Raw genomic sequence first — 21269 nt, 5'->3', positions numbered from 1 at the left:
AGTGAAACATTTGACTTCTTGTATTTATAGCTATTTCTAATAAAAATGTGTTAATGAGCTACAGGTATTTACTGTGATCCTAAGAGGTAAAACACTTCCTTTGCTAGTGTTGCTATTCAGTTCATAAAAGAAAGGAAAGGAAGGATCTATAAACTCTTCTTTGTTAACATCTCAAGGACACTTGCAACTTATCTGTCAATAGAAAATGTGGTCTACAGGCACAGAAGCTGCTGTGTGTATATTGAAAAGTATGATGAAGGAGTTTTGCTTTTCGATACTGCAAACGCGAAAATTAAACTGCCAGGAAATGTATGGAACTTGAAGAATATTCATTCTACCTTTATTTGACAAGAGAAATTTGTCAAAGTCTCAATTGTACTTATTAACCACAAGGGCTTCTGAGAAACTCATTTTATCTCTCTCTCTTTTTAATGACATTATAAACCTGGTTTCCTATTTTGCAGTACATCCAAACACAAGAAGATATACATTTCTTATTTTATAATTAAGTTGCAATTCCAAAAAATAATCTTGATTCATAACAGATTTTACTATTTTTGAATTGCTGCAACCAAGCCTGATCCAAGTGGTTGGCACTAATGTTACTTAGTTCTAGTCAACAAGTATTAACTGGAAAGAATGGACTTGCTGATAGAAACAGGTGGTGTTTTCTAACAAAAAACAGACATTACTAAGATTATATATATTAAATAATTACATTTTCACTACCTTTCCCTGTTGATGACAAATTGAATGGTACTTCACAAGGAATCTATATAGAAATACTGCTTTTTTATAAGTACCTCCCATTTATTTTGTGCCAAAAATTGAATATGTAATATACACATTTTCAGATTGCAATTAGATAATATGTTCTTTTGTTATTTTGTTTTGTTTGTTTGTTTGTTTTTTATTTGTTTGTTTGTTTTTGAGACAGGATTTCTCTGTATAGCTCTGGCTGTTCTGGAGCTCACAGTGTCGACCAGGTTGGCCTCGAACTCAGAAATTGACCTGTCTCTGCCTCCCAAGTGCTGGGATTAAAGGTATGCACCACCACTGCCCGGCTAGATAAAATGTTCTTATAACTCGAAGTGTGCAGTTTTGCTTTGTAACTTCACACTTAAAATATATCATCAACACATTTCTGTCTTTTAAGCAAGGCTTTAGAAGGCAATACCTAAAAGAAGAAGAAATACCAAAGCACAAATGACCAAAAGTTGTTCCAAATGTAATGCACATCTTTTTATCTCAAAGTACAAGATTCATTGATGAGTCTAGGAAATTATTATTTGTTACATAGGTAGATAAATAGATAAATACATAACAGAAATAGAGATAAATCATAAGTGATGGGTGATAGATGAGAGAGCAACATGAAAGACCAGTACATAGAGAGAAAATTAAAGTTAACTAGAAATTGTTCTTGAGACTTCATCTTCATTAACAATATATATATTTGCAGTAGTAGCAGCTCTACACTTTCTTCTGCTGTAGTGCCTAGAACTGTCACAGATTTAGGGATAAATACTTTCTGTTAGACATAAGAATAGTACTTCATCAAGTGCAATTGTAGATATATGTGTACAAAATGCAGTCAATCTTACAATTTTATTTTACTTGTTTTGACTTGGTCTTTTAAAGGGAAAATCTATTTTGCTTTACATAGTATGTGCTGCAGAACACAGGCAAGCAAAGCCCAGCACAGAGGGGCGATTGTGGAAAGATTCTCCTTCCTGCCTTCCCCTCCCACTGCCTTCCCCTCCCACTGCCTTCCCCACCCACTGCCTTCCCCTCCCACTGCCTTCCCCTCCACTGACAGAAGGGAACTTTTACTTTTCACTGTCTGGATGCCCAAACCTTCCTAGCTGTTCTGAATTGAATAAATCATCTCTTAAATTTTAGTTTGGTGAGCAAGATTTTTTCCTACTGTTCTACTCCCCAGACAAACTATATATGTAAGTCCATAATGTCTCTAGATTTCACATGTGTGAGAAAATGTTTTTAATATCACTATGTATATTTTTTAAAAAATTGTATGTTGAGCATGGTTGACTATGCTGTGTGAAAAGACATTATTTGCATTTTACAAAACATCACTTTGTCAGTTGTTTGGTTCTTTGCTCAAAATAGCACACTTTCACTCATTAAAACAAATGTAAATCACTTTATTTATCTCTTACCACAAAACTCAAATATCCATTTTCCTACAGCCTGATTTCCCCCTCCCCCCACCTGCAAAAAGAACCCATAATTTTTTCAAATTTCCTGCCCCACAGGCACTTGCCTTTATTTCCAATCCTTTCTTGCTTGAGACACCTGTCAGTTTATTTAACAGTTTTTATTGTCAGTTTAACAGAAAAGCCCTCAGGCTGTAGCTTGACAAAAAGACACAGGGGTATTGACATCCAGGTAGGCTCCAGCTGTCCCCACTTCCCCTGTCCTCTTGTTCGCAACAAAGGATTGTTGAAGTGTTTGCTCTAATGATGCTTTAACATTTATTTAAGTTTCATTTAGTGTCAAGCCTTTAAGAAGCTGAAGATACAGGGCCTCCCTCCAAGGAGCTTCTATTCCAAGATATTCAAAGAAGGCAGATGTGCAAAGCAACTCTTTGAAATGATTTTCCCCCCAAGTGTATGCCAATGTACATTGAAAGAAAATAGGGCCTGTTAAAGAAGAATTTATGATAAGCTGAACAGATAATTGCCTCTCTTGCCATTTTAAGTTTGGAGACAGCCTTAAGCCTGCCACATAATTCGTGATAAATCATCAAAACAGTTCAGGTTTAACTACTTTACTTTATTATTCTTCATGTTTCTATAATTTGCAGTGTAAATGTTGATTTAGGGATAATATAAGATGTCTCAATTCAGTATAAATCTGCATGGATAAATGGGTGTTCCTTGAGAAGTTAGGAAGATTTTAACATCCTTGTTTTCAGTATTAGAGCACAAAGGTCAGATAAAGGTTCATTGTTATTGGATTTGAAATTTACAAAGTAAAAGAGGTGTCCATATTTAATGATGAATTGTAATCTACTATAATAGTAATGGTAGCATACAGAAAATTGAACAGAAGAGAGGATTGACAAGTAGAAGTTGTTTATTATTGTGGTTTTCCTCTATTTATATCAGAATTATAGTCAGCTATTAATAATATCTTTCTACATCTCCAAATATTAAGTTGCTAGGATAGTTAAAATCAAATAAGAGACACCCAAAATTGTTGAATTATAGGGAAAAGTCTTGGGTAAATGTAAGAGACCACATAAAAGTTTGAGATGACACACAGACAAATATATTCACAAAGCAAAAAATTTCCTCAGGGCATAGAACACTTATAGAGTCTACAAAAACACACAGGTAACTAGTAATAATCATTCTCATGCTAGAAGTATTTTTCTAGGAAAGCAAGCAGAATGGTAATAGAAGAGAAACAACACTTTCCTTTAGAAAGCCATGGAGTAATTTGTATGATTGACATATTATATATGCTATCAGCAAATGGAAACTCAGTTCTTAAGGTGTGATGCCTTTATTTCCCCAAAACAGGTATGTTTCCAGATTTGGATTATGATGTGACAACCTGATGACAAGTTCTATTGAAACAATTAGTGAAGTGATTCTAACCCGGTAGGCTTGATCCTCAGTTGCTTCATTTTATTTCATTATCATTATAATTTCAACTATTTCAAAAGATGTAGTCTTACAATAAATTACAGAAGCCTAACTGTCCATAATGGTTTGGATCGTATGCAGGCACATGTTTGTATTGAGAAACTTATTTAGTATCATGTCACACATTGGCTTATAGGGTTCTTTAAACATTATTCCCACCATGCCGCATGTTTTTTCCCCACAGTCTTCCATAAATATTACAAAATGTTCCTTACTATGCAATAAGATGCTAGCTGTGCTCCAGTCTGTGCATATTTCTGACAGTCAAGGCACTTAGCATGACCCGATATTGAAGTTGGTATTTTTCAGCTCACATACTGCACATTAAGGATATTATGAGATCTCAAACTGGCATTATTTTAATCAGGAAGCTGTGAGTTGTCCATTTTCATTCTGTACCTATAAACATGATCAACCAAAAAAAGTCACTGAATTAATATATCATAGGTTAATATATTGAGAGATGTTCTCATTTATAGAAGAGGCTCTGTATCTCCATGATCAAATAATTACTTAAGAGATTACATGTCTCTTTGTGGAGACTCTCAGAACATGGAGGTTTGATATAGTTTTATGAAGTTGTGGAGGATAATGTATCAACTGAAACAAACCTTACAAAAACAAAAAATAATGTATCAGCTAACAACGTTTTAAGAATTTGAACTTTGAAGTCAGATATAAGAAAGGAAAACTAATCCCCAATATTTTAGTAGTATATTTAAGAAATTAACTTATTTTTAGATTTGTAAAACTAATTTGAATTACTGAACTTCAGTTAATAGTGAATTCACATTTTGCATCAAACCAAAATAAATACTAGATTTCTGTTTGTATAATTATGGGATCCTTTCTAGTGATTATAATCAAACCAATGAAAATCTTCAAAAAATTCATTGACCCGCTCTACCTTTTGACATACAGAAGTAAAGTAATATTGAAATGTGAAATGTTCAGAGTCAGGACTCATAACGATTAGGTCTTCAAAACCACCACATATCTGATTCCAATACAATTAGTTACAGAAGATATTGATAGCAAATTCCCTAATGAAATATTTGAGGAGAAATGGAAAACTTTCAAAAGATGCTAGTGTCAAAGTGCCTGAAAATGCTCATTGGGAAAATGCCTTTGAAAGATGAAAATAACTTCTGAAAACAAGTAGAGCTACTAAGTATTTTGAACACCAATGCAAACTAAGCATTAGAATCTACACATTCTCTTCTCTTTGGTGGAACTTTAGTCCCGTTGATGCAGTCACATGATTATTCTTTAGACTCCTTCAAAGTCTTTAATGAAATGATTGCTAACTGAGACACCTTTCAACTTTCCCCTTCAGAGAATAACCCAAATGATCTCCCATACTTCATTTATCAAGATCTCCCTCAACAGATAAAAGGATAAAGAAAATGTGGTAAGTTTACACATGGAATTCTGCACAGCCTTTGAAAATATGAAGTTTGCAGGTAAATGGAGAAAAATATATTTTTAATTTATTTTTTATTAGATATTTTCTTTATTTACATTTCAAATGATATCCCCTTTCCTGGTTTCCCCTCTGGAAAAAAAAAACCCTATTCCCTCTCCCCTTGTCTACTCACTAACTTACTCTCTCCCACTTCTTGGCCCTGTTATTCCTCTACACTGGGGCATAGAACCTTCACAGGAGCAAGGGCATCTCCTCTCCTCCCATTGATGATGGACAAGGCCATCATGTGCTACATATGGAGCTGGGACCATGAGTCCCACCATGTGTATTCTTTGGTTTGTGGTTTAGTCCCTGGGAGCTCTGAAGGTACTAGGTAGTTCATATTGTTGTTTGTCGTAAGAGGTTGCAAGCCCTTCAGCTCCTTTCTCTAGCTCCTTGACTGGGGACCCTGTACTCAGTCCAATGAATGGCTGCAAGCCTCTACTTCTGTATTAGTCAGGTACTATCAGAGCCATTCAGGAGATAGCTATATCAGGCTTCTGTCAGTCAGCACTTGCCTGTATCCACAATAGTGTCTGGATTTGATGATTGAATATGGGAAGGATTTCCAGGTAGAGCAGTCTCTGGACTGTCCTTCCTTCCATCTCTGCTCCATAGTTAGTCTCTACAACTCCTTCCATGGGTATTTTCTTCCCCCTTTTAAGAAGGATAGAAATATCCACACTTTGGTCTTCCCTTTTCTTGAATTTCTTGTGGTTTGTAGATTGTATTTTGTGTATTGTAATCTTCTGGGCTAATATCTACTCATAAAAGAATGCATACCATGTTTGTTCTTTTGTGATTGGGTTACCTCACTCAGGATGATATTCTCCAGATCCATCCATTTCCCTAAGAATTTCATAAAGTAGTTGTTTTTAATAGCTGAGTAGTACTACATTGTGTAGATGTACCACATTTTCTGTATCCATTCCTCTGTTGAGGGACATCTGGGTTCTTTCCAGCTTCTGACTATTATAAATAAGGATGCTATGAACATAGTGAAACATGTGTCCTTATTACATCTTGGAGCATCTTCTGGGTATAGGAGTGGTATAGCTGGGTCCTCAGGAAGTACTTGGTCCAATTCCCTGAGGAACCACCAAACTGACTTCCAGAGTGGTTTTACCAGCTTGCAATCCCACCAGCAATGAAGGAGTGTTTCTCTTTCTTCACAATCTTGCCAGCATCTGCTGTAACCTGACTTTTTGATCTTAGCCACTCTGACTGGTGTGAGGTGAAAAGAACTTCTGGTGGAATCACCATCCCTGACCTTCAGCTGTACTACAGAGCAATTGTGATAAAAACTCATGATCTTGGTGCCGTGACAGGTAGGTGGATCAATGGAATAGAATTGAATACCCAGAAATGAACCCACACACCTATGGTCACTTGATATTTGACAAAGGAGCTAAATCCATGCAGTGGAAAAAAGACAGCCTTTTCAACAAATGGTGCTGGCTCAACTGGCAGTTAGCATGTAGAAGAATGCAAATTGATCCATTCCTATCACCCTGTACAAAGCTCAAGTCCAAGTGAGTCAAGGATCTCCACAACAAACCAGATACACTAAAACTAATAGAAAAGAAAGTGGGGAAGAGTCTCAAGCACATGGGAAAATTTCCTGAAGAGAACACCAACAGTTTATGCTCTAAGATCAATAATAGACAAATGGAACCTCATAAAATTGCCAAGACTCTATAAGGCAAAGGACACTGTCAATAGGATAAGAAGGCAACCAACAGATTGGGAAATAATCTTTACCAATCCTACATCTGATAGAGGGCTGATATCTAATATATGCAAAAAAAAACTCAAGAAATTAGACTCCAGGAAATCAAATAACCCTATTAACAAATGGGGTACAGAGCTAAACAAAGCATTCTCAACTGAGGAATATCAATTGGCTGAGAAACACCTACAGAAATGTGCAACATCCTTAGTCATCAGAGAAGTACAAATCAAAAAGACGCTGAGTTTCCACCTCACACCAGTCAGAAGGTAAAAAACTCAGGTGACAGCAGATGCTGGCAAGAATGTGGAGAAAGAGGAATATTCCTCCATTGTTTGTAGGATTGCAAGCTAGTACACCTACTCTGGAAACAAGTCTGACAATTCCTCAGAACATTGGGAATATTACCTGAGAACCTGGCTATACCACTCCTGGGCATATATCCCAAAGATTCTCCAACATATAATAAGGACACATGCTTCCCTATGTTCATAGCAGCCTTATTTATAATAGCCAGCAGCTTGAAAAAAAAAACAGATGTCCTTCAACAGAGGAATGGGTACAGAAAAAGTGGTACATTTACACAATGGAGTACTACTCAGCTATTAAAAACAATGACTTCATGAAATTCTTAGGCAAGTGGATGGAATTAGAAAATATCATCCTAAGTGGGGTAACCCAGTCACAAAAGAACACACATGATATGCACTCACTAATAAGTGGATATTAACCAGAAAGCTTGGAATATCCAAGATACAATTCACAGACAACATGAAGCTCAAGAAGAAGGAAGACCAAAGTATGAATGCTTCCATCACTTAGAAGGGAGAACAAAATTCTCAAGGGAGAAAATACAGAGACAAAGTATGGAGCAAAGACTAAAGGAAAGGTCATCCAAAAACTGTCTGATCTGGGGATCCATCCCATAAACAGACACCAAACCCAGACACTATTGCTGATGCTAAGAAATTCTTGCTGACAGGAACCTGATATTGCTGTCTCCTGAGAGGCTCTGCCAGAGCCTGACAAATACAGAGGCAGATGCTTTCAGTCAAACATTGGACTGAGCATGGGGTGCTCAATGAAGGAGTTAGAGAAAGGACTGAAGGAGCTGAAGAACTTTGCTGCCCCATCAGAAGAACAACAATATCAACCAACCAGACTCCTTCCCAGAGCACCCAGCGAGTAAACCAAAGAGAACACATGGACAACCCATGGCTCCATCTGCATATGTAGCAGTAGATGGCCTTGTTGGACATCAGTGGGATGAGAGGTCCTTGGCCCTTGGTCCTGGGATGGCTTGATGCCCCGGTATAGGGGAATGTCAGGATGAGGAGGCAGGAATGGGTGGGTGGGGGGTGAGCACCCTCATAGACACTGAGGTTGGAAATGGTATATGGTGTTTCCAGAGGAGAAACCAGGAAAGGGGAGAACATTTGAAATGTACATGAATAAAATTTTCCAATAAAAAAGAAAAAAAGAAAAGAGGAAAAAAAAAGAACATGATAAGATTAAAATCAGGCAGTGGAGGGTGAACACCTAGGATATTGTAGAAATTGAAGAGAAGGAAAGCGTTCAAAAGTAATCTCTCATCTCTAATCACAATTATTAAACTCACTCGATATAGAATAGATTACCATGCAGTCTAGAAAAAGGAGTTCTTAAATATCAAAACTATATACAAAATTCAAAATCTTTGTACCAGGTATAGCCTATGTCCCTATCAGTTATTTGCCAAGGAGACCCTAGTAACTATTTTCATTTTTCTTGGTGGCCCACTGGCGCTAAATGATAAGATCATTTGCTGAAAATAATACACATTTGGATAAATCAAGCTAGAACACAACAGAGCTGAACACCTTACTGGTTAGCATTCGTTGACAGATGCCTAATGTGGGCTACTGATGAAAAAAGCTATCATTGGGTTAAAAGAGCAGTAGATGATGTGTATTAAAATAAAGAACTTCCAGGGATGATAATATAACAGTCACATATCTGTTTGAAGATCTATCTGATTAGATTTGATATTCACTTTGTGGAAAGCAGATTTCTGATGCTATTAACCTGGTTGAAAGACCATGATTATGAAAGTCAAAGCCATTTATGAAAACCTACTACTGTTCTTTTATGAAATGGATATGTACACACTACAAACTGCCATCTAGGTACTTATGTGTTTATTCATTGACTTATGTCGTTATCAACCATACTCAGAAAACTTTCTTACAATGGAGGATGGTTAGTGAAGAGATCCATAACTAGTCAAATTGTTAAGAATAAGTGACTGTTGAGTCAAATGCAACAATTAAATCCCTGCTTCCAAAACCATCAAATACTATGTAACTAAGCCTGGTAATCTTGTAAGAGCCAGAGAACAAGAGGATATCTTTGAAGTGCTATCCTCTGGATGTAGCAAGAGCATTGAAATGAGCACCCAGCTGTTGTAGCTACTCACACAAATGTAAAAGTAAGAAGAGGACTTAGGGAAGAAATAACTCAATATAAGTGATAAGTGGATAACAGAAAATAATGGAAAATAAGTATGTGTGCAATAATTATACACACACACACATATATGTATGTATACTACATACATATATATAATGTTATATGAACAAGTTAGAAAAATGAAAAATATAGCATATTATATCACTGGAAAAATAATAGTAAATAAAAACAATTACATTATATTACTAACAGCTTGACTTCCAATTTTCTGAACAGCTGTATTGACTTCCAAATTGGCTGTGCAAACTTGCACTCCCATGAGCAGTAGAGGAATGATCCCCTTGATCTACTCCCTTGCCAGTATAAGCTGCCACTTGGGTTTTTGATTGTAGCCATTCTGACAGTGTAAAATGGAATCTCAAAGTCATTTTGATTTGCATTTCCCTGATGGCTAAGGATGTTGAACATTTCTTTTAAGGGTTTTTTTTTTTTTTGCCATCTGAGATTCTTCTATTGAGAATTCTGTTTAGATAGGCACCCCATTTTTCTTGGATTGCTTGGTTTGTTGGTGTCTAGTTTCTTTAGTCACTCATATATTGTGGGTATTAGCTCTCTGTCAGATACGGAAACATAGTGCAATGGAAGCTCCATGGAATCCACAGGAGTAACTCTATCAAGACTCCTAGTAACAGGGGGCATGGAATCATCTGAATTGGAGTATCTTCGGTAACCAGGTTAGACCTCCAGTGGAAAGATTGGTACAAGAACCCAGTCACAGAATTTTGACCTACAATTTATCATGCCTGCAGTTTTCTGGGATGAGATACTAGTAGAATTGTCATCAGAATGACCAAAGAGATTTTATCTAGCTGCTGATGGTAGCAGGTACAGAGTCCTACAGCCAAACATTAAGCAGAGCTTGACAAGGAAGAGGGAGTAGAGGAAACAAAGAGATCAAGGGATCAGGAACACACCATAAAATCCAGGCCCACAGAATGAACTGACTAGGACTCATGCAGACTCAGAGATCAAAGAGCCTATAGGAGCCTGACCTAGGTCCACTGCATACACATTATGGCTGAGTAGCTCGGTGTTCTTATAGGAGTACTAACAGTGTGAGCAGAGCCTGTCCCTCACTCTTTTGTTTTCTTATGGAATCCTTTTCCTCCTACTGAATGGTCTGGTCCAGCCTTGATTTGATGATATGTGACTAGTAGTATTGAAGCTTATTCTACAACTGGTTGATGTTCCCCTGAGGCCTGCTCTTTTCTATAGGGAGGCAAAGTGGGGGTGAGGTGGGGATGGACCTGTGTGTGGAGAGCCGCAGCTGCCACCCTAAAGCATTGTGATAAACAAACCTTTATTTGGAAAAGCTGAGTGCCTCCAGTTTGTGATCCAAGCTGACATGATTTCCCGCAGTCTATTATGATTTGCCACATAGCCGATGCTGATTGGGACTAGGGAAAGTATTTAACCCGCGAGTACTGGGGGCTGGGAAGGGAAGAGAGAGAAGAAAGAGAAAGGAGAGAAGAGAAATAAAAATACAAGGTTCCTGAATAAACTGCTTGGAGAAGAGTTCGTGGTGGCTTCCTTATTTCTGCTGTTCGGTGAGTGGGCGACAAATGGTGGCCCATACGGGGACATCTTCTAAGGCTCAGAACTCCTTGCAGACAGGGTAAGTTCCCAGGTAAGGTGGGATGGAAAGGAAGGACCTCGGTAAAGAGGCAATAAGGTCTCCGGAGTGGAGCGATAAGGTCCCGTTAAGGAAAAATCAAAAGTGATAGTATGGGGGAACTAGCAATTTTGTCTCGTGTTTGTTGCTCTTAAGGAGCTATTTCGCCTACTGCTAGTTCTGGCTTGGGTTAAGGTCTTCTCAAAGAAAGTGTGTTCTAAAGCAGTAGAGAAGGAACAGGAAGAGTTAGAACAGCTGGAGGAAGAGAGGTCAGCAAAATCTGAGAAAGGTCAGACTGATGAGAGAGGCTCGGACTCTGAAGAGGAACTTGAGAAGTTAGTACAGAAAATGGAGAAGTCCACAATTAGGGTGGAGCCCACAGGTCCAGGGCCGCCTGTATCCTTACCTCCCCCCTATAACACTGCCACTTAAATTAGTAGAGATAAGTGATGAGCAGTCTGGAGACAAATAAAGAGTTAGTTTGCCTTGGAAATAAAAAGTAAATAGAAAAATCATCCAAATTCTATCGAAACCTGGTAGTAATACTAAACTGCTAGCACCTTTGCCCCTAGAGTAAACAAGCTTAAAAAGGAAGCCTGGAACAGCTGTGGCTGTTGCTGGGAGGAGGCTGTTTTGCACCTACAATTGTCTGTGGTCACTGAACCAGTGGGATATGCCTTCCCTGCTGGTCCCTGGTCAAATGCACCCATCCAATGGTGCACTCTTAGCATTAGCAAAAGATGATTAAGGGTTTTGTTTTTGTGCTTTTGAGAAAAGATGATTGGAGTATTTACACCTTCCAGAAAACTAGACTCCAGAGAATCAAACAAAAAAATTATATCTTAATGATACTGAAAATTTGTCTTGAGATTCATGTATTACAGAAATATATAGCCTTGGTGAATTTCCTCATCCTGACATGCTAAACTGGCCTGCCTGAACTCCTGATGTCCTGGACTTCAGCCTGATCCAGTCAAGACACAGACATCAGAAAACTAATGAATTCTGTTTTTCCTCCTCACCCCTTTCTTATATCTGTTCCCCCGTTCAGCTTGAAGAAGTTAAGATGAGTCATCTACCCACTGCTTTGGGGCCAGAGAGGGTTATTACTGTTAAATTCATATGATCTGATTTGGTACAAAATCAATGTTAAAACGACCTTCAGATAATAATTACCCTGTAATGAAAGTAATTTAATTAGTGTATAAACAATCATCTGAAAGAGTGGGCGGGTATTGGAACTGTGGGTGCTTTACTGGTCCTTGTCAGTATAATGGCGTTGTGGTGCATCTATGCAGGTCTGGCAGCACTGACAGGCTGCTTTGGTAGTACAAGCATTTGCAGCCCTGGAGGCAGGACAATATTCACAGGCTTGGTTATGTTCTTCTTCACGATCAGGATGCAAGGCTAAGCACTGCACTAGAGATCAGCTTCTAGCGGTCTCTTGGAGAGCACGTCTGATTGCATGTGGGTTGATGCCTTAGGTCCCACCTCCAGGAAAAAGGCATAAGACGGGCATGGCACCAACTTGGCTTCTACAAGTTAGGGCTCTGGCAAATAAATCACCTAAGACAGAGACAAGTGCCAAGTGGCTATGTTAACTAAGCCCGGTTTGTAGTACAAACTAGATGTACATGTTCTCAAAGACGAGTTTGATATTTTGCCAAGAGATATTACCACCAGGTTGTAGGGCCATTGCAATGTCCTTCTCATGGTTACTGGAGATCAGATCTCTACTATTGCCTATTGCGTTTAAAACAAAAAAGGGGAACTGTGGATAGCCGCAGCTGCCACGCTAAAGCATTGTGATAAACAAGCCCTTATTTGGAAAAGCTGAGTGCCTCCAGTTTGTGATGCAAGCTGGCATGATTTCCCATAGCCTAGTATGATTTGCCGCGTAGCCGATGCTGATTGGGACTAGGGAAAGTATTTAACCCGAGAGTGCTGGAGGCTGGGGAAGGAAGTCAGAGAAGAAAGAGAAAAGAGAGAAGAGAAATAAAAATAAAAGGTTCCTGAATAAACTGCTTGGAGAAAAGTTCGTGGTCACTTCCTTATTTCCGCTGGTCAGTGAGGAGGCGACACCTGTGTGAGGGGGAAAGAGTGACTGGAGTAGAGCAGAGAGGAAACTGTGGACAGGGTGTAATATATAAGAGCAAATATATAAAGCAGGGGGGGAATTAACAGCTCATAACCAAATTAACCAAGAGTAAATACAGGTTATAGCACTTCATTTCTAACTAAAGTAGATATTATCCAAGTAGCAAAGACAATCAAAGAAAAGGAATCAGCATTACAAGCAAAAATCAAGAGAGTAATGAATCAAAATGTACAATACAAATAAATAAAATGTAAAGTAAGCTTAAAGTGCTGTTATATAAGTAAAGAAATTGAAAATAAAGGTAAAATAATTTCCAATGAATAATAAATTAACAACTGATTCTGTGTTACCTTAATGCAATTATCAAATTTAGTCACAATGTTATATCTTTGGCAACTTTAGATAAGTGTTCAAGCTGCTTACAAGAGTAAAATAAAGAGATGTCATTCCAGCTTCATGTTTCCTATGCCTGTTTGTTTGATTGTTTGCTTGAGTAAAAAAAATGGTCTTATTTTATGAACCCGGAGCAGAAAAGACTATGATGCTTACCATTGTATTGAAACAACAGAAAAGATTCTAGGGAGAGAAAAGGATCGTATTTATTTTCAAGTAGACTGACTGAAGATTGAACTGTACAATTCATGACCAAGAAGCATTTGCCACTCAGTAAGCTGAGAGCCTATTCTCAATGGCCACTTGCCAATGCGACAGATCAGATTCACAATTGATGAGCAGCAGATCAATGAAAGAAGCATATCACCATGGATAAAGCATATGCTGCACACTGTATTATACACACACATACACACACACACAAAGAGCTGATATAACAAAAAAACATGTTCCTACTTATTTTGTCTCCTCATTCTTTTAATTATATACAAAGCTGTTTTCATGATTCTTTTCAGCCTTTCAACAGATTTCCATATTTTTAATAAAATTAACCAATTGTTGATGAATTAACACACTGATGAATATTAAATTAAAATCATGTGATTAATATATTAGCTTCATAAGGAAATTTTTTTCTCTCATGTTTATCATTTTCAGATTTTATATAGTCAGACAGAGATTACTTTTTTTTCTGCGCAATAGTAAGGAACAAGCAGAGATTTGACTTTTAATTTGACAGGAAGATCCTGTCATCCCCAAACCAATAGACTTAAACCAGATTTCCTCATTGGCCACATTCTGCATTTCTTAAAGTCTCTTTTCCCACCTTTTAGGAGTTTGTGATTGAACCTAGAGCATAGAGGCTGCCTCTTACTCACCCTGTCTGACCAACATGATGTCATAACTTAACAAAATCCATGTTAAGTTTTACATAACCTTCAGTTGGCCTGATCCTTTCAAATGTTCTTAGTATAGAGTATGGGAGCATTGACCCATGTCAGAGTGAAACAACATCTGAATTAATATTATTGTCCACTGCATATGAATTCTAACATTTTGATTTTTCTCTTTTGATTGGAATAAAATAAATACTTTTTTTTCCTCCAGTCAGTAGTCATTAACCATGTGTACATGTGAAGATTTGTCATGTTTTAGCAAGGACGTAATCAGTGCAAATTCAGTAATTGGTGTAATTTAGTGGGCCACATAAGGCTGCCACTGAATAAAATTTGCAGTAATTCCATTAAAGAAAGAAACACTTGTTGAGGTTTTGTCTATTGCTATATATTGTAATGCTAAATTCTATACCCAAAGGTCTAGGTCTACTAGTGATTTCTCATGTACATTGTTCTTTGATTTACAACCATGTGTTAAATTACTACAGCCAATTACTAGAGGGATTAGAAGTATGTAGGTTTGGAGTGACTTGTCTGGAGGAGGAGAGACCAAGGAGAGACAAAGATGAATGGAGAAGCTTCTGGGAGCTAGGTGATTTCAAGAGAACATATCCCTTATGGCTGGTCAATTGGACTTAAGAGCAGCCAGATAAAACATATTAAGAAATATTTCAGGATTATTGACAGAAAAGTAGATTCTAATAGCATAATTGGTAGATATCTTGCCCAGATCTTGTACTGTTTAAGGCTTATTATAAATATAAAAGTTGAGTTCCTTTTATCTGGGAACTGAATGGTCAAAGATAACGTAGAAACTCTGGGTAGGGATTAAACATTTCTATAACAATCACTCATCCATGTGTCCATCTTGAATCCATAATGGTAGCATTAATATCTCCCACCCCTAGTCACACACTCACACATAGTGAGATAGATCTTTGTTTTGATTTACATATAATGTTAGCTTAAAGATTACAGACAATTCCATCTTCATTTAAAACATTAGGAAACTATTTTTTTTTTATTATAACAACTCTAAATGTCAAGAAATGTGATCACAGAATTAGGGAAATGATACAGTGTATCCTAAAGAATATCCATCAAAAACTGATTTACATGGGGCTTCATTTATCACCTGGGCCCAGGTGCCTCCTTCCAAACAGAAGACAATGATTGTAATTTGCATCTTTATCAATGTCAACTGAGATCATCTTCTTCATAGTTCAAAACATGGGCTCAGTGTTCCCTTTTTCCCAGTGTGCATCAACCGTAAATAGATAAAGTTCCTTGTGCACAAAGACTGGAGATATATTTCCAGGCATTTTTTTACATGGATGTCTAAATAGAATAAACAACTGAAGGTGGAACAAACTACTCTTGGGAACAAATACGGAGACAAAGTATGGGGCAGAGACTGAAGGAAAGAGAGAAAAGACCCATGGTCCTGTGAAAGCTTTAATGTCTCAGTGTAGGAGAATATGAGGGAAGGGAGGCAGGAGTGGGTATGAGGATAGGGGAACACTTTCATAGAAGCAGGGGGTGGGGATGGGATAGTGTGTTTCACGTGGGGGGATAACCAGAAAAGGGGATAGCATTTGAAATGTAAATAAAGAAAATATCCAATAAAAATAATATTGTAATATTGAAAAGTGATTTTTTTCATAAAAATGTCACCTTTGTTTAGGCATTTTCATGTATATTTTGTTTTGACTTATTCTTTGTCTCATTTTCTTCACTCTATCTCCTGGTTCCTATGCCTCATCAAACTCATGCTCAAAAGTATACCATTTGATTTATCTCTTTCTATTATAAGCTGATGTTAGTTCATATGTCTGAGGGTCATGTCATGAATAGATGACAGCATTTAGCTGTACTTCTAATTCTCTGGCTCTTACATTTGTTCTATGTCCAATTTCTCTTTTGGAGATGTTATCTCTATCATGCAAATAATTATCTATACTGGACCTGTTCACAATTAAGACAGTCAAAATTTCTACTATGAATAGGAATGAGCTTCAAAACTCCCAAACATCAACTGAGGAGTTATTCATAGTTACAATTTCTGGAATAGTGAGAACGAGTTTTATGATCAAGGAGTATGGTGTAGCTAATAGCAGACTGCATGTGCTCCAATGCATGATCCTAAACTCACATTCATATGGAAAGCACCAATTGGACTCAAGTGTTTATTTTTTTAAGAAAATAAAACATCTATTCAAGAGAAGAATATGTTGCAAGGGATTCAGGGAATACTGAATGGAAAAACTTGGATTAGATGTGATCAAAATACTATATATGTATGTGTGTATATATATATTTCATATATATGTGTATATATGAAATGTGTGCATATATGTATGAAATATATGTACATATTTGAAATATATATATTTGTATATATAAAAACTTCATGAAAAAATAAAAATAAATTGAATTAATAATATAACCTAGTGGTATAATCCTGTACATAATTAACATAAATGGTCAAAAATAATTTAATTACTAATTACAATGCTTGAATAAAAAATATTAGACTTGAAAGTAAATATAGCACACCAATAAAGAAGGTAAATTTTTATGAATCAAATGGAATGTTTAAAAATAGTGAAAAAGAATGAAATATAAGTGAATTAATTAGTCAACAAAACAAGGCAAATAGATGAAAAAAAGTCAATGACCTGGAAGAAAAACAATATGTATGCATCAAAATAAATCAAAGAAAATAACCTAAAGGCAGAGAGTTGGGAACTCAAGGAACTCTAAAGAGTCAATGTTTTCATCATGAGGTCCCCTAGAGTACATGAGAAAGATGCCTATGCTAATAATGAAATTAAAACAGTAAAGGCTAGAACAGTCCACAGTTTTGTCAAAACTTAATTTTCCAATGCAAAAAAATGAAAGGACTTCAAACAGTTTATACCCTGAGAAACATCAAAATCAACCTAAAATCTGATGGGAAAGAAAAAAAAATGTGGAAAATAGCCAGAGAAAATTGTGCCTCACTGGGGGTGAAAGAGAAAAAATGGTTCTGAAAACATGATGTTTTTTTTCCTTACATAACAGGAAATCCAAAAACTCGTGAAACACTATTTTTCACGTTATTAAAGAAAGTAACTGTCAACCAGAAATGTCAAGGGCATGGGAAATAGTCTACAGTAAGGAGAGGGAGTAGATAAACGGAAAATAAAATGTTTTTGACAGGAGACTTCCTCTAAGAGTGGGTCTCAACCTGTGAATCTTGGGGTTCAGATCCCATTGTGAATGACATATCAGATACCCCTGCATAGCAGATCCTTATATTATGGTTCATAATAGTAGCAAATTGATAGATATGAACTAAAAGCAAAATAATGCTTATTTTCCCCAGACCTCTAGGTATTGTATTAAAGTTTAGCAGAATTGAGAAGATCAAGAAGCACTGCTAAGAGAATAACTTACAGATATTTTTTTAAGGAGGAAAGTCCATAAGAAGAAATTTGAAAAAGACAAAGGAAGAAAGAATACACATGGACCAACTTTCTTTATTTGAATTTTTAACACCATGGTTAACAGTAAAGCCAAAAATATGACAATGTATGGTGTGGTTATAATTCCCAATTACATATTGTCCCTACAAACAGATAGCATTAAAGTCACCATTAGCATGAAGAATGGCCTAATCTTATCTGCGAAGTGTCTGAAGAGTATTTCCTAGCTTCTTCTTTAGTGAGGGCTTCACTAATGTACTTTAAAGAACAAAGGTTTTATTTCATACAAAATAAAATATTTGACAATTTTTTTTTCCTACAGCAAGCTAAAAATTATCATGTATTTGCTGTCTTTTATACTTCAGCAAGGAACTTCTTAATACCTATAATTCACAAATAGATTATATGAATAAATTTTAGGTAAACAACATATATAGTGTTACATCTATATCATTTTATAAGATAGGTACAAAGAATGTAATGCAATGCCTCATGTTATATCAGAGTAAGACTATAAATGTTTTGTTTTGTAAAGACATTAATCTGAATTGCCTTGTTCTCCTACTAATTACTTTCCACTAAAAAATATAAAATTGATATAGAAATGGAGGAGGAAAGATATAGAAAATCAGAGCATTGAATGTTGATAATAATGATAAATAAGAAAGGGGTATCTCAATTTGTAGAGGCATTTCAGTCAGTAGATTTTATTGTTTTTCTGAATGATATAATAACAATAATCTAGTAGGTTCTTTAGGAAAAACAGATAAATTACAAATGAAGACTAAGTCTTTTCCCATCTGTGCATTTTGCAGCCACGATGAGAAATTGGTGATTTGACACCATGGGCATTATTAAAAACAGAGTTTTGCCAGCTTAGCTTTCATACATAACAGATTACACTAATTATCTGCTGTGGCAAATTCACTGTCTGGCTATTAACTCTTATTTACCTGAATAGACAAAATTATGCAGACACCAAATAGAAGCCAGCAATTTCCATAACTAAAATAATTGGACAACAAGATGGCATTAACTGCCTATTGCTTTCTGATAACAGCTTCATTTACAATCTTGCAAGTAAGTAGAAACATTGTAACATATTGAATTGAGTCTATTGATTCTGAAAATTCATTCTAATCACATTATTCCAAATAAGTCTGTGATAGGTTGAATTTTAAAAATTTTGACCTAACAATCATTTTCTTTAATTCATTGTGATCAGTATGTTTCCTGATGTTACTATTTTAGTTTTTATTGACTGAATGAAATAAAGAAGTGCTGTATGAAGTATATATAATTAATGCCTTAATACATATTCTTTGTAAGTTTTCATTTAATATTCTTTTGGCAATATATACATAATTATCATAAAATATACCTGTAAATAATGAAGTCATAGTTTTATAAATTCCCATTCTTTTTATTTCAGAATAGTTATTTATTCTTTTATTTGTTTATATGTGTGCCTGTGTCTCTACATGTTAGTGCATGTTCTTTGGGCTCCAGTAAAGAGTATTGAAGCAATGGAGTCATCGTTGAATACAGTTCAAAGAATCACATGTGTGTGATGAACAACAAACATGGACATCTGTAAAAGAACCAAGGTTGCTTAACCACCTAGCATTTCTCCAACTTCCTTATTTCTTTTTTATATGGATACTCCGATCAAAATAACTGAAGTTTGATATACATTTAAATTATGATTCAATTATCCTTTCATCTAAGATGAGAGTTCTGATTGTAGTATTAATGGTCTGATTAAAAGGTGCCTATCAATGAGATTTTGACATCCATGACATTTCCATACAAAAGAATCTGTTTGGGATAATCCTATCCAGGTCCCTATAGTATTTGTAGGGCTTTTATTTCATTTGTATACTGTTTGTTTGCTCATTTGTTTTAAATAGACACAAAGTAGAATCAACGGGGAAGAGAAAATCTGAAATGAGAAAATGCCTCATTGCATTTGCCTGTAGGCAAAGCCATAGGACATTTTCTTTATTATCAGTATACATAGGAAGTCCCAGTCCCCTGAGAGCATTGTCAGCCCTGAGAAGTTACTGCTGGGTTGTATTAAATGTAGTCTGAAACTGATAGAAATAGATGCAGAGATCCACTGCAAAACATTAGGCAGACCTCTCTCAATCCTTTGAAGAGAAGAAGGATTGTAAGGAGCCAGAGAGGTAACGGATACCACATGAAAACCCCACAAAATCAACTAACCTGGGCAGAAAGAGGTTCACTGATACTGAACTGAAAATGCAAGAAGCTGTCTAGGATTTCCTGGGTCCTCTGTACATATGTTGTGGTTATGTAACTTTGTCTTCCTGTAGGACTCCTAAGAGTGGCAGTGGGGGCTGTCTCTGCCTATTTCGCCAACTTTTGGGACTCTTTGCCTCCAACTAGGATGACTCATACAGCTTAGTCTAATTACAACTTGATATGCTATTCATGTTTCATATCCTTGTGAGGTCTACTGTTTTCTAAGAGGAAAGGAGGAAGAGTGGATCCAGGGGAGAGTAGGGAGGGCCAGGAAGGGGAGGAAGAAAGATAAACTATAGCCAAGAGGTAATATATGAGTAAATTAATTAATAAAAGTAGGCTGAAAGATTGGTGGGGAGCAATCCAGTAAGCACTATTCCTCTACAATTCTACTTCAGTTCCTGCCTGAAGTTCCTCCCTTGACATTGCTCAGTGAGGGAATGTAACCTTTAAACTGATGTAAATCATTTATTTTTAAGTTGTTTTTGGTCATGATGTTTATCATAACAACCAAAACCTAATTAGTACAAGAGGAATATGGCTAGTGGATACATTTGGGAGGGAAAGAGTGAAGGATTTAATTTACACAGCAATTTACAAAGCAGAACCCATAGTTCTTTAAGAAATATTTCTTTATACATACTCACACTCATGCATGCACATACACCATGCCTACATATACACACATGCATGCATGTGCATACACTTTTTTAATGTCTAATCACAATCCCTTATGAGATGTCAAATTTGTTGAAAATTTGATTCATGGACTCTGTTTTTTATTATACACTTTATTTTTTTATTAAACAAATAAAATTTATTTTAAAAAACACAATTCCGTATTGACGTTATTTAAGTTATCAAACTAATTTATAATAGTTAAATGCCTCTTAATATGATATATTCTGAAGCTAAAAGTAATATGAACTCAACCATTTTTTAAAATCTATTTGAAACATTAAACATGATAGAAGTAGAAAAAAAATCTTTTAAGAAGTCCTCTATGAAAGGAAATTGTAACAAGCTTCCGATAGAAACTGTTCCATCTCCAAGAAAGGATATGCAGCATAACTCTGGCTTTCTAGAATGAATTGAGTAGTGTTACTTCTGTGTCTATTTTGTGGAATAGTCTGAAGACTATAGGTACTAGGGTTTTTTGTGT

At 36.2% G+C, this 21269-nt stretch overlaps 1 long non-coding RNA gene across 1 annotated transcript in view; it reads left to right on the top strand.

Annotated features, from left to right (window-relative positions):
- Positions 1-2342: 2342 nt before the first annotated feature.
- Positions 2343-21269, top strand: part of LOC116071397 — a 43842-nt gene continuing 24915 nt past the window's right edge. The window contains exons 1-3 of the long non-coding RNA XR_004110871.1: positions 2343-2409; positions 3549-3629; positions 5011-5085. This is a non-coding gene — a long non-coding RNA (uncharacterized LOC116071397). The remainder of the gene's footprint in view (positions 2410-3548; positions 3630-5010; positions 5086-21269) is intronic.

This window comes from Mastomys coucha, unplaced genomic scaffold, assembly GCF_008632895.1.
Source record: "Mastomys coucha isolate ucsf_1 unplaced genomic scaffold, UCSF_Mcou_1 pScaffold22, whole genome shotgun sequence".
In the NCBI taxonomy this organism is placed as follows: domain Eukaryota; kingdom Metazoa; phylum Chordata; class Mammalia; order Rodentia; family Muridae; genus Mastomys; species Mastomys coucha.
This window is presented reverse-complemented; position numbering and strand designations above follow the sequence as displayed.